At 36.6% G+C, this 10,705-nt stretch overlaps 1 pseudogene; it reads right to left on the reverse strand.

Annotated features, from left to right (window-relative positions):
• Positions 1-676: 676 nt before the first annotated feature.
• Positions 677-10,491, reverse strand: LOC106847441 (mitochondrial inner membrane protease subunit 1 pseudogene; annotated as a pseudogene).
• Between the last annotated feature and the right edge of the window lie 214 nt (positions 10,492-10,705).

Raw genomic sequence — 10,705 nt, forward strand, 5'->3', positions numbered from 1 at the left:
CCAGCCCCAATAAATGTACTTTTTTTAAAAAAAAAATAGACTTTATTTTTCAGAATAGTTTTAGTATGTCTCCAACTCTAATCCATTACATAGATTGTTCTAGCATTTCCCCATTGCTGATCTGTAAACTCTCACTTCAACATTAAGAAGCTTGGCTTCTTCCTCCTCCAGGAAGCCTCACTTATTCTCTTAAAACCCTTTCAACTGATTGAGTCAGGCCCACCCAGGGTTATCTAGGATGATTTTTATTACTTAAAGTAAACTTATTATAAACTTTAATTATATCTACAAAATGCCTTCATACATTTAGAGTAACACCTAGATTAATGTTTGAATAACTGGTGACTATAGCCTAGTCAAGTTCACACATAAAACGGGCCATCAGAGGTGGATTAAGGTCTACCATGTTTGTAACTATTTTCTATTTGTCACAATTGTTGAACAAATGTCTTTTTACTTTTTTTGTTCTACTTTTTTAAGTAGTTGCCTTTGTAAATAAAATAAACCCTTATCTCCTCCCTGACAATTTTCCTCAGCTGTTTCTCAACTCATTTATGTATGAAAAATCAAGTTTTTTTGAATAGCAAATAGTTTCTTAGTAAATACATGGTTTCAGTGGCAATAATAAATTCACTTGAGCAGGAGATAATCGTCAAATCAAAAGACTAAATGCTTGCTAATCATCAGAAAATCTGTGGCCATTAGGGCTGTCAAGTAGAAATCCAAAATCACTCAGAGGCCAAATCTTAAAGAAGATATGTCCTCTTATTAGTCCACATGGAATAGGCCCATGGTACCTGAATTTGTAGATTGTCACCTTCTAACCAAATGTGACCTGTTGACACATAATTATGACGTTTACAGAAATCTGATGGTCTACTGGTGAGGATTTTGTCTCCTTCCAAACCAGTTACTCTTCTACAAATATTTTATTTTAGATCACTCAGGCTTTTTGTAATCGCTATGTCACCTCTTCAGATACCATAAAAATATCGACTAAGATTTTCTGCAAAGACGATATCTGAATTTTGAATTGTAGGCTCCATTGATGGTCCAGGACATGTGACAACATCACCAACATATTCAAAAGCACAATGAGCCCTACAGCCATACTGAATAGTATAGCCAACAAAGCGAAAGGTCTTTCCCAGAACACCAGGGAGAATAGTCCTTTGTAGACTCTGCCACCAGGGCCAAGAAGATACTGTCAAGACAGATGAAAGGTGAACTGAGAGGGTAAGCACTCAGCAATCATGGGTCTGTTCTACAATACTTTCAATTTTTAGGGTAGTTGCAGGGCTTCTAGGAAAAAACATCTAAAACATGTCTCAATGCATTTATGGGTGATCCATGGTTTCTGCATTCACCCAGAGAAGCGTGGAAGGACGCCGCCCGCCCCAAAGAACCCGAAAGATCTCCAGGCAGGACTCAGGTGGGCCTTCCTCACCTGAAAAATCAATTTTTTAATTTCAAGTTTAATAGAATTTATCTTTACCGTGCATCTGACCTTCTTAAGAATCAAGTCTAAATTCTGGGTCATAGTTTGGGAATATTGGACAACAGGTCCTTGAATAAGTCACAGATTCTTTTTCAACTTAGATTCGAAAACTGTAAGATCAGAGAGTTAACTGAAAAAATTACCCACTCAGTATCTTCTGAGTAATATGAAATATAAAGCATCCAGAAATACCAAATGAGTTAGAAACTTAGTAGTAAAAAGGAAGATAAATAGCATTTTTGTAAGAAAATGAAAAATGCTAACTGATTTTTTATGTCATCTTTTGTTTTGAGCACTGGTTACATCTGGATTATGTGCCACAAACTGGAATTCAAGCAGATTGGCAATTTGCTGAGGTTTTGAGGAAGAGATCAGAGTTTGGTACAGCTGAAGTGGCTGGAATCTCCAGAATAAGATAAGAGACTGGAAGAACTGAGCATGCAAGATCACTTTAAGTTTATATAGGGCCTCTCCATAGGTCCTTGACTGAGTTCTGGACTCAACATTGCACAATAGTAACACCCAAGGCTTTCCAGGGAATGGATGCTACAAGGTTGAGAGCAAAGCAGAAATACTAGAGGTGAAGCAGTGTTGAGTGACCGCCCATACTAGTAAGGGGGTAGAGAGATGGTGGCATTTGTTAATATCCTGAGAACATACCTCCAACACCACAAACACCTTAATTTAGAAATAGTGGGAATACCATAGGGCAAGATTCTCAATCTTGTTACCGTTGATATTTTGGCCCAGGTAATTCTTTGTTGTGGGTAGGCCTTACCCACTAGGTGCCAATAGAACTTTTTCCAGTTGTAACAACCGAAAATGTCTCCAGACATTGTCAAATCTCCTCTGGTTGAGACCACTGGCTTAGACTCATACAAAGTCTAAAACCAAGTGTTGACAAGATCCATAGGGAAAACAGAAGTTAGAGGTGGAGTTCTAGTAAGTTTGGGGAAATTGGGGAATACCTTGGGCTTTCCACAGACCTGCAATAACAAATTATAAAACCATCCTGCAAAAGATCTAGGAGATCAGCTAATCATTGAAGTGATTAATGAAAAAAGAAATCAACCTTCTTCTGAAGAAGAAGATAATAGAATCCACAATCTTTATGCCATATCATCTATAACACCCAATGAGTAAAGAAAAAGTATTTAACATGAGAAGAAACAGGAAAATGGCCTAAGTCAAGGAAAAAATGTCAAAAGAATCCAACCCCCAAATGACCCAGATATTGATATAATAAATATATTAAAGCAGCTGTTTTACGTATTGTCAAAAATTATAGGAAATATAGTCTTAAAGACTATAATAATTGGCAAAAGTAAACACTGGCAAGTTAGCCTTTGAAAACTTTAAATTCCTTACATAAAAATTTAACCTTTCACTTCTCACTTATCAGAGCTGCGCTTACAGGCAGCTCAACATGCCTGGTATAAAAGCATCAGAGTGCCAGGATCCCAGTTTACTCCAGCATGCCGAGCGAGGAGATAGACAGTGACAGGTTTGGGGCCCACAGGTGGAGATCAATGGGGGGCAATGAGTCCAGCCCGAACTTTGGGCAAGCCCAGTTAATAGTTTAAATATGTACAGTAGTGTTAAGCCAAATAAGTATAAACATATTGATAATAATGGGATCCGGAGTTGCCAGGTTTCTCACTTTCAGAGAAGGAACTTACAAATGTAGAAAGGAACAAGGCTAGAATAAATGCTGTTATGTTGGATCAAATTTATAGGTATCAGAGTGAGCCCTCGCTTCTTAAGATAGGTAGGTAAATAGATGATAGATAGAGGATAGACAGATAGATAGACAGATACAGATAGAGAGGGGTGTGTGTACATGTACAAATATAGGTATTTACTGAATCTGCCCACTGAAGCAAGGCTACTCCAAAAAGAAATAGCACAACTAGCACCCAAATCTTGTTTTGTAAATGTAATCCAACACTAAAAGAAGCCAGAAATTCATCACAAATGGATGATTCCAAGACAAAGGAGAAGAAAACACAAGATAAGCCTGGAAGATTTTATCATTCCAGAAAGTAAGAAAGTACCCAAAAGAATAACGAGGTTGCAAGACAAAGAAATATGCTAATTTCTTCTTTGCTTATGAGAGTGAACTAATACATACTCTTTAAAAAATTAGACAATTAACACAGATGGGTTACTAGTGGTTAATTTTTAATCATAACTTGAATCTTTTATAATTATAAACTAGAACATGAATTCAATTTATATATTTATTGGAGGAAACACACACATATGCACAAAGCATAGAAAGTAGGCCACATAGTGAAAATCTTTTAAAGGCACACTTGCACTAAGAAAGAGTGGGTTCTGATCTCAGTACAAGACAATTCTGAATTCAGGCCTTTTTTAGGGCATTAAGAAATATATAGAAAGACACTTCATAGAGATGTAAGATGTGAGCCACAACTAACAATGAAGATACGTGTAAATATATCCATGACATAACATAGTTAGGAAAGTTGATTCAACGGGTTGAAGTTGAACAGTAAAAACTGAAAGCACACAATTCTTTGCGTGTGTGTCCAGATGCATGTTTGTGTGAGCATGTGTGTACCATATGTATAGCTACATGTAGATGTACATTAAAATTTTGAACGGTGTTAATTTTTAATTACAACATAAAATAAAGGAGAGTTTAAATAAATCCATTATTAAAAGTTTACATGACTTGAATCGTTGTTTTAGATCATTCATAGAAGGCCTATGACAAAAACTTTTATTTAAACAAATTTTATAACTTATAATTTTATAATGTATCTATTTCAAAACATGATTAACTCTGAAAAAAATGGCCTCAAATTAATTCTGCACTCTCTGCTCAATCACTCCTCCTTTCAAGTTCCAAAGTTTATTTGGATGATTTTCACCAGTAGACAGCCTTAATGAAAATTAAATAACTTACTAGTAGAATGCTAAAGTCTTTCCATGAGATGTAAGTAATTGTCTTTGTTCATTTAAGTGGAAAGAACCTTTGGAATAATGAGTTAAAAGCAATTATTGATATAAATAAACACTTTTTCTCTTGTCTGTGCTCCGTTCTTCCTGAGATGATTGCATTGCTAACTTGATTAATTTAGGGCATCTTCTCCCGTGGTTATCATGGTATTATACACTCTTCCCTAATACATTCTGCCCCATAATTCTCTATTAAGAGAGGTTTAAATGGAAGGAAGGGAATGTTCTTTGTTCCAAATAATGAACCCAGGCCCCTTGGCAGCATATTCATATAAAGCAAGTGGATTTTATTACAGGCTTTATTTACAGAACTGGTAATTTTCCTTTCCACCCACATTGTTTGAGATCTAATTATTTATTCATTAACTTGTGTAATTCATTTTTTTCATTATGAGGAAAAATACATTTAGAGTAACATTATTTGGGGTCTGAAGGGGTTTTAACATCAATTCATATAACTGTCTATCCAAAGGAGAAATTCCCTGCATAGCATCCTGACAAAGCACTATTCTATTTCTGATTAGTTATTTCAATGATGGGGAGAACTGAATAGGTCAAAGCAGTCACAGTCTTATTGAAAAACTAAAGTATTCAAAATTAAACCAATATTTATCTAAAACATTACTCTTTTTATAATGTTAACTCCTTGGGTTTGTTCTACCTTCTGGAGAAGCAAGAATAAATTAAAGAAACACACTACTGTGCATTCAACGAAGGCAATTATACATATAAAGAGCCCAATGTATATCTCCTAGAGCTCTTTTACTAGGCTATTTTGGGTTCCTTCAGGACCCCAAATTCTCTTCATGACGTTCTCTTCCTTCTCAGTCAACTGCATCTTTTCTCTCAGCAAAGGGCAGGGAAAGAATCAAGACTGCAAGCTGCCATATTTGACAGCAACACAAGCCATTTCACAGAAGGGCATCACAGCAGCGAGCTTCACTGTTTCCTAAGGCAGGGGTTCTTCCATGTAGCAACTCCATCCTGTGGAACACGTATCACGAAACTTGTATTGACACTGACCTTAGAAGTTAAAATATCTTTGAATTACTCAAGAAATTCTCAATATAACAGGCTCTGTGGTTCCTTTGATAGACAAACCGTATCCCTTCTCTATTGGTTTCTTTTTTTCTTGCTGGACAAACAACTCTTAAACTCCTCTGAGGGCTTTCCCTGAGTGGCAGGTGGTAAGAAATGCTCTCTGTTTAATTTTTTGTGTGTTCTAATTATCATATCATAAGCCTGAGGAGAGGTTCTCACATCCCGGTCACCATGGAGTGGACTTAGTTTTAGTTGGAACATTTGCTTCATCTGACGGGACTCTTGGCTGTGATGTCAGCTCACTTCATTCTTCTTTCTGTAATTTGCAGCTTTGTCCTCCAGATTTGGGCTGTTGTTTTCAATTCCTCATATACTGAAGCATGTATTCTCCAATATATGTCCTAATATAGTTCACATTAACTATGTGTACTTATCACACAAAATATCCCATAAACCCATACTTTTTCCCATAAAAATATATTTGATCAAGTACATTCTATATTCTTATAACTTAAACCATAACTTCCTCTATTTTAACATAGTGGATTACCTCCTAACCTATGTTTCCAATCCGGATCCTTCACTGATAGATTCAGACTCAAATACTGGTTTCAGCAATTACCAATGTATAAACTTTCCGAAATTAATTTACTGACATATAGAGTAGTGAGGTAAGTATGAGATAGGTATTGAGTACTTGGTAGCTATCATTTGATTGTTTTAATCAACCCAAATGTCCTTTTTTTTCTCACTCATTGAACTAAATTTCATCTGTGTGAGCTAATTATTTTGAATTCTTTTTTAAAAAAAATAATTAATCATTCTCAGTTTTGAATTACCCAGAAATTTGATAGGCGTGCCTTTGCTGTCTTCATCCAAGTTAAAATCCAAAGATAAAATCTCAAGGCTCTTGTAGAATGTTAGACCTTCGTTCTTAGCTCAAGCCTCTCCCAGTGTCCCTAAGATAATATTAGGTTTCCATTATATATGCTCCCAGAGCAGCCATTAATAACCTCTTAGTGACATTTTTTTCATTGTAATTGGTGGTTTGCTTATTCATTTCTACAAAAAGATGAAAAATGACTTGGCCCTGTCTTGTTCACCAGTGTAACCCTTGTGTTTGCAGGCACACAGAAGGCCCTCAGGACACAGCTGTTGAATTGAAGCTTTAACTGATTAATTAACATTTTCCACTTCGGTTGCCCTTATGTCAGGCTGATATTGATCTACTGATCGACACTCTCTTTCGGTCAGAGTTATATGGAGCCGAGATATAATAGACGAGTGAGATTGATGCTGTTTTCTGACAAAATATTAAAGTGGATCATTAAACTGACAGCTTCTGAAAATTTAGCAAACTAAATTTGCTGGATTGCTAATTTGAGTCACATTAATGCTCTTTTTGGTGTCTAGAAAATGTAATGATGGCACATTTAATTACTGTTTTAACACAGTTCATGACAAAGGCCAATATGGCCATGTGTATGTTTACAATGAAATGTAGACTAAATACCTACCACAGATGAGTAGTTTGACTTTTTAATAAAAGATAACGTATGGTTTATGCTAAAGGTAGGCCTCCAGGAGCCGTCGAGTACAGTAGTCAGCTAGGAGTAGGATTATGTCAGAAAATAACAGAAAGGCCTATTTGGCATGATTTGCTGCTCCCCAAGCCCACTGAGGAAAGCCCTCCCAGGAATAGATGAAAAATGATCCGTTTGTTTTGCTGGCATCATTGCAGCAGAGGGAATATTTTTCAGGTCTTTATCTCCAAGGATGACACTGAACCCCACAAAAATAAAAGAGAGCCTCAGGCATGATGCATAAATTTGTTATTATATAGCAAACACACCCTGTTTTCAAAAAGCTGAAATCAGTGAGAAGGATATTTCCTAATAGGTCTGCCTTTCAGTTTAGGTATTTAAAAAGAACATGCAAATACCTTCCATTTCATTTTCAAAGTCATTACGATATCTCGTGAGGAATTAGTGGTTTCTCCTAGAAACACTCACATGAGCAAAAAGACCTTATGGACTGTGGCAAGAAGAATTTTAAAATGGCCTACAAGCTTTCTCGCCTCTCTCCCCCAGTGTACACACTCTGAGTAATCTCCAAGACTGAGTCTAGTGGACTTTACTCCCGTAATTAGGTTATGTTATTTGTCTCAGTTGATTTTAAGAAAGGAAAGTTATCTCGGTGGACCTAACCTAATTACATGAGCCCTTTAAAAGAAGAATTTTCTCTGGCTGGTAGCAAAAGTCGGAGACAGTCAAAGCCTGAGAAGGACTGGATGTTCTTTGCTGACTAGCATAATGATGGAAAAGTCCACGTGGAAAGAATCTGAGAATGGCCTCTGAAAGCTGGAGGGATGCCCTGCTGACAGCCAGGAGGAAAGTGGAGAATACAGTCCTGCAAAACGCAAGGAACGAGATTCTGTCAACAGTTTGAATGAGGTCGGAAGCAGATTTTTTTCTCAGAGCCTCTAGGGAAGAACACAGCCTTGCTTTTAGCTCTGTGAGAACCTGAGCAGAGAACCCAATCATGCTCTGTCAGACTCCTGACCTACAGAAACTGTGAGATAAGAAATTTTAAGTGACTAAATTAGTGGTAATTTGTTATGCAGCAATAGAAAACTAATACAGGCTGTGTCAGGAAGCATTTGGTGCCTTAAGAATAAAACTTTTCATTAAAGTTACTCAATGCATTATGGATATTATCTTTTCTGACAAGAATACAGAAGCACAGGCATTGTCTTAGCCTGTGTTTTGCAATGAATGAATGAAGCTTTTCAAAATGTTAATCATTTCCGTGGTGGAGGTTGCTTTAAGTCATTTTTATAAACTGTTTGGATAAATTCTAAAATTCTGCATTTCATTTGTTTCTTTATGTCTTGCTATTCAAATCAAAAACAGCTTGAAGATAAGCAAATACAAACAATGCCTAAACAATGTTTCTGGTGTGTTCTCCTGCTACATGAAGTGTCTGTAGTCATTTCAGAGTAGTAATACATCCTCAGCGAAAAGATGGGGATGATCAGACCCATTTGGAAGCAGTGAAGGAAAATAAAGTTGATATTTGCTATTGCAGGTCTTCTCAGTTGTATTTCCTACAAATTAGCTATACAAGCACTACAATACTGGATCTCTACATGTGGCTTCATTTTTTTCCTGAAGACGTTAGAGGCATTTATTGCTTCCTTCTCTGTCTGAATCTGATTCCCCAGGCAGTTCGGACATGAGCCTCTACCCCACTTCTTCCTTCCGCCTCTTTTTCTAATATTATCCTGATGCGGCAGCAATGGATAGTGAGATGTTTCTTTCATTTCTCTTATGTCAATCAGAGTTCTACTTGAGTTCATGTAACATCCGTTATAAAAAAGTTAAAATTATAGACAGTGCCCATGTCTATTCCTTTTAGCTGAATGACAAGATATTTGCTGTTAGCCAGGTGGTTCTTTTTTTTTTAAGATTTTATTTTTTTCCTTTTTCTCCCCAAAGCCTCTTGGTACATAGTTGTATATTCTTAGTTGTGGGTCCTTCTAGTTGTGGCATGTGGGACGCTGCCTCAGTGTGGCTCAATGAGCAGCTCCGTGTCTGCGCCCAGGATTCGAACCAATGAAACACTGGGCTGCCTGCACCAGAGCGTGTGAACTTAACCACTCGGCCACGGGGCCGGCCCCAGCCAGGTGGTTTTTGTAAGCCATTAACAATCTCTGGGCCCTTACATCCTATATTTTTGTTACTTTCTGACTCTTCTCCTCTTTTGGTGAAAATGAAAATGGTCTTTTGCTAGCTATAATAACTTCATATTTTTAATAATTTGGGATCCCCAGGCAGCAGTCTGAGAGAGTGATTAGCGTGACAATGGAAAAGTCATTTAGGAACTAAGATAAACATGTACAATCAGACCTTTGTTTGATATGAATCTTGACTGGGCCGATCTTTGACAGCAGATGTTATAACTAATTTAAATGTTCTACCTTAATTAGAAAGCAGTCAGGGCTCATTATTATTTCATTTCCATTCACTCCAGCACATTTAAATAGACTTTCTTGCTCTTCAAATTTAGTGGGTCCACATAGGAGGGAGTACACTAAATAAAATTAATACTTAAACAAAAAATTCAAAGAGACAGAACCAAGAAGACAATAGATCTGTACAAAGGACTCATAGGAATTTCCAGAAAAGAATAAGTAAGTATACGTCATCTCATAGCAATATATGGAGGAACACAGGAAACAGCACAAAGTAAATTCCTTCACAGTTTAATGAACCATTTTAACTATGAACATTTGCAAATATTTAATATAAATTCAAGCACTTACCTAAACATGAACACTTTAGAAAATTCTGAATTAACTAAAAACTATTGTTGGAGAAATAGAATATGAAATAATGTGGCTTGGAGAGAGGTAGAAAAACATAGAAGATGTTACAAGATAAGCCATGAGAAAGAGCAAAAGAAGAAGAGAGTAAAAGTGAAAGTATATAGCTAATAACAAAGAAAGCATTCTTGGTCCCTAAATTTCCAGTCTCTAATACTCTTGTTTACTAAAAGGCCTGGCTTTATTGTCATCCTCTTGAATTCACTGAAATTTCCCCATCCCTTCAATAGCTTCCTTCCTTTGTAGATATTTCTACATTGTGCGAAAGAGCAGAAGAGCAATTTTATATACTTCAAAATGCTGTTTAAGAATCATATGAAATATTATGTGGACAAAAAATGTGAAAGGAGGGGCCGGACTGGTGGTGTAACAACTTGTCCATTTTGCTATTGAGTTATATAAATTCCTTATATATTTTGGATAGTAACCTCTTTTTCAGATATATGGTTTGCAAATCTTTTCTCACCTCTGGATGTCGCCTTTTCATTTTGTTGCTGATTTCTTTTGCTTTGCAGAAGCTTTTTGGTGCGATGTAGCCACACTGGTTTATTTTTGCTTTGATTGCCTGTGCTTTTGGTGTCATACCTTAAAAAACCCTTGTCAAGACGAATTTCAAGGAGCTTTTCCCCTATGTTTTCTTCTAGCAGTTTTACAGTTTTCAGGTCTTACAATTAAGCCTCTAACTGATTTTGAGTTAATTTTTGGGAGCGATGTAAGATGGGGTCCAGTTTCATTTTTCTCCCTACGGTTATCCAGTTTACACAACACCATTAATTGAAGAGACTATCCTTTCCCCA

The sequence above is a fragment of the Equus asinus genome, chromosome 2, assembly GCF_041296235.1.
Source record: "Equus asinus isolate D_3611 breed Donkey chromosome 2, EquAss-T2T_v2, whole genome shotgun sequence".
NCBI lineage: Eukaryota > Metazoa > Chordata > Mammalia > Perissodactyla > Equidae > Equus > Equus asinus.